We start from the raw sequence: 4,687 nt of genomic DNA on the forward strand, positions 1-4,687 counted from the left end.
CTTTACTCTGAACTTTCTCTCTGTTAAGTACGAGTTTATTAATTTAGTAATGTGCGTCGGGAACTTCAATCGAATCATTTTGTAAATTAGTCCTTTTGTCCAGACTTTATCAAATGCTTTTTCAATATCAAGACATGTCATTGCTGTTATGCTTTTCGTGTTGTAATTATTGGTTATGTCATTTATTAGTCTGAGGACTTGCTGTGTGGTGTTATGTCGTTCCCGAAAACCAAATTGCTCTGGCGGTAAAATTTTGTTTTCTTTAATGTGCTTATTAATTCGTTTTTGGATTACCTTTTCCGCATCTTTTGATATTGTTGGTAGAAGGCTAATGGGTCTGTATGCGTTTGGTGCATTTGGGTTTTTCCCCGGTTTTAAAATGGGGATGACATCTGCTATTTTAAGTTTTTCTGCGAAGATACATAGATTAAGCATGGCATTTATTATGTTTGTTAATTGCTTTACAGCTTTCACTGTAAGGTTTTTCAGGATTCTGTTTTCTATGCCGTCATTTCCCGGGGCTTTGTTATTTGGTAAAGTGCTTATGATTTTTGCGATTTCTGTGGGTTTGACGGCCGTAGGCGCGTCTAGCTGGGAATTGTCACTATTGAAAGAGTTTACTGTTTCAATTATTTCTGTTTGTTCGGGTGTGTTGTGATTGTCACTTGTGTGGATTGTTTCATAGTATGTTGCCAGTGTGTTTGCTTTTTCCACATTATTGAATGCTGTGTTATTATTGGATTTAAGGATAGAGATGGGAGTAAATCGTCTTTTGAGAGCTTTTGTCATTTTCCATAGAGAATTATCGTGTGGATTTCATTTGCCAAGTTTTGTTTCCCATTTGTTCTGTCTGAATTCTTTTATTTCTTGTTTAATTTCTCTGGTTAATTCAGAAGCTTGGTTTTTGAAAAATGGGTCTCGTGTTCTTTGGTGCAATTTTCTGATTTGGTTTTTGAGTTTTATTTTCTCTATGGTTGCTTTTGGTATTTCGTCTCGAAAAGGATTTATTGTTTTCGTCGTTGTGGCTTGGTCTTTGGCCTTCTGGATGGCCTTAATGAACAGTTCAATCTGTTTATCAAGATCATCTTTCGTGCCAATGATTTCCGTCAGTTCAACATGTCTGTCTAGGGTTTTGCGGAAGAGGGGCCAGTTGGTTTGTTTATAAGAAGTGATTTGGATTGTTTTGTCTTTGATTGTCATGTCAGGAATCTCAAGAATCACAGGATTGTGATCCGAGTTGAGTGCGGTCACTGATCTGGGTTCTGAGATTACCATGTTTTTCGTGATTGTCAAGTCAATGTAGGTAGGTGTTGTAGTGAGACAACCCCTTTCTCCCGTTGTTGTTCCCTAAAGGGGTACGTTTAGTCCCCGCCGTGTTGGCGGACGCGCTCGCGTGATCGTCACCGAAGGTAAATCAAACCTTCGCTTACCCTACGTTGTGTATTTTGATTATGGATAGCTAATTACCCCTTTTCCTTTTATTCCCGACATCGAAGGATGCTCGGGGTCGAAATTCAGGCTCCTCAGCGTTCCCGCAAAATAGCACCACACACCAAAGGAGGGGGTTCACCCATTTAAAAGCAGCAATACATATCAAGGAGTTTATTGACACACATCAATTAAATTTACAGGGCCAAATCTTAAGTTTGAAATCCTAGATCCGGAAGACAATAACATGCAACATAAATAATACAGATGATAATAATATGGGCCAGAGCAGAGGGGGTTATGTCGCCTAAATCAAGCAACGCGTCTAAGTTAACTCCTGCACGACGCGGGATGGCGTAAGTAAATTCGTTGGCGAACTTCCTCTTCGGAAATCTAGAAGAGATTTCCGCTAACTAAACAGAGTTCTGGGCACCTTGAAGAGATTTCCCAAAAATAATACCATTTTCAACTACCCCTAACTTCAGGTCTCTTAATGCGCTTCGATTTCCAGACAAATTTTGACACTTCGAACTTACACCGTACTTAGACATGGGCGCCGCGGATTTTAGGCAATAAGTGTTTAGTTAACGGTTGGTTTACATCGCGGGGTTTTAGATTACGCTCTAGCTAGACGGTCCAAGTCCGGTCTAAGATTGGCAAGAACGCCCCACGCGAGCAAAGTCCAGAATTCGACTCGTAGCAAAATACACCGAATGTACGACAAACGAAGCTCGGAATATGCAAACTGAATTTGCGAACAAGTGACCAGTGAATTACAGTTAACTGAGGGATCCGTTTCTTTGCTTGAATGTTCTTGTTTCCTCCCACGATGTTAAAGTAAAGGTGGCTCTCGTAAGAGCGAGGACCCGTACGATTCACGACACGGGCCCCCATATAAATAAGTTTTTTTTCATCTCAGAACTGCACTTTCAGGTCCCCCCCGGACCCCTATTCCAAACAACGTTTGCGTTAGCTAAAACCCGTTCAAGAACGATAACGAAATTTATTTGCTGGTGGTTTTATGATTTTTTCAAATTTTTGGTTTCTCGATATTTTGGTTTAGTGTAAAATTCGTTAAATCGTTAATTACGTTGGGGATTTCGTCAAATCCACGGTCCTGTATATATTCGTGCTTTAGCGTGGTTCACCGACTTCTCTCGTAGTAGTTTAGCTATATTCTAACCGCGAACCCACACCTCAAGCCCGCGCAATTTGTAATCAAAATCTTATCTTGGCGCTGGGGCACCCGGAAACTCCGACTAAGGGATGGGGACACCCACTGCACTCTTTACCACTCGGTAAGATTAACGCGTTTAAAGTTTGTTATGCACAAAGAAAAAAAATTACAAAAAAACTAGAAACGATTAATACAGCACAAACACACAGCAATCTAAATGAAACAATTTAAATTTAAGTGCACGGCACAAGAAAATTCACTAGCACGGAATTACTTCGATAAAACAGATCGTCACCCGAAAGTACGACTGAAGCAATCAAAGATTGGACGCTTGAGGGTGGTTTCGGTTCGCGTTCATCCCCCACTCTCTTAGCACATATGCAAATCAATTACCAATTATTTAATTATCACGTTCATATCAGTAATTGAAGCCATCGCAAGGCACCTTTATGTTGTATTCAACTAGGCATCACCGATATAAAAAAAGAATGAAAGTTCTACGATGAAGTTGACCCGTTTGCTGTTAAATGTTTTTGTTAATTTGTTGAAAATTATTTAATTATTTTGTACCTGACCAAAACAACAACAAACGTGGCCTTCGGCCCTGTTTCGTTTATTACAATTATGCGTAAACCTAATTTAACTCTGATTAAGAAATTGAGATAAGTGTTTCGGCCGTTTCGACCTAGATGGCACTCTCGGGATGATTTGTGAAATCGGAAATCCCTTTTTCTAAATTTCCCTTATCAGATCTACCTTCCTGAAATTTGCATGCTCTAGTTTTATGTTAGTAAAATTTAGCGGAGTCGACCAAGGTAGTTCGGACAATGGTTTCTAAAGGCTTAACCAGATTTTGAATAGAACAGTTATTACCTGTTTGATTTAAATCTAAACGTCACTAATCATTCTAAACAATCATTTGCAACAAAGGCCCTAACTAATAATCTTGTAAAGAATTAACACAAAATTAAAATCTCCTAATTAAATCAATTTATGCTGAATTATGGTTGACTTCCGCTGCTAAAAGGGTTAGTAACTATATCGAGGGTGGTATCAAAATGTAGAGAAACTCTTCGCGAGATTTGTTGGAATCGCGTTGTCCCGATGAATGGTTGATTATGATCTTAATTCGCGAATTTTACAAATTACGGTTTTGGTCACGTAGCCCCCGAAATCAGATACCTCCCGAACACATGTGGTTTCGCTCTGTCCGCGCGGTCTCTTAACCACTTATCTGGTTATCTCATTATCCCCTAGATTATGCTTGCCAAAGCGTGTGACTTTTTCTTCTTTAAAGTTGGCCAATTAATTGGTGCACTTTGATCACGTTACTTTTCCAATGGTACCGGACGAATTTTCACGGGTTAATTTTGATTGTGCGCCCCCCCGGCGCTGCCAGTACTACATGTTCCAAACATTTAGTTTTATTAATTTAATTTCCCTTTTAAATAATCCTAATTTCGATGTCAGCTAATCGTGGTTACGTCATCTAACGTTCCTGTAACCAAATTTTACTCGGATTGTCTTTATTTCCTGGGAAGCAGGCAAAAACGATTTAAATTTCTTTGTTTGAATAGACGCGGGCTGTTTCTCGATTTATCACAACTAAAAAGGGCCACAGTAACCAACGCTTTCAAGGGCTCAGTTCTCGGGAATCTTTAACACTGTTAATAAGTGGATGGCAAATTTATGGTGCTCGACCCGCACCTCCCCCAACACGTGTGGCGTCGGCGGTGGGAACCGTGTTCACCCTACATTCCGATACCGGGTACATAGATTTTAATTCGTTTCGTACAATATTTTTATTTGAACGCGAGCGCGGTAACTTCTTCTTTTTCCTACGTCGTACCTGTAATCGTTTATTTATTTGGGGCGCTCACTACAGTACCTATTAACCCTTCGTCGGGCGCCCATCAAAAACTGCATAGTTCTGGCGCGGTGTGCTTGACGAGCTCAATTAAATAAATTGATAATTTAATTTTTTTCAATTAAATTTAAGACAAAATTATTAATGAATTATCTTTATTTGAATGTTTCAAAGCAAATTTTAACAAAATATTATTGAAAAAATATTTTTGTTCA

This window comes from Gnatocerus cornutus, chromosome 8, assembly GCF_029298725.1.
Source record: "Gnatocerus cornutus isolate USDA-ARS CGAHR chromosome 8, icGnaCorn1.1, whole genome shotgun sequence".
Classification (NCBI taxonomy): domain Eukaryota; kingdom Metazoa; phylum Arthropoda; class Insecta; order Coleoptera; family Tenebrionidae; genus Gnatocerus; species Gnatocerus cornutus.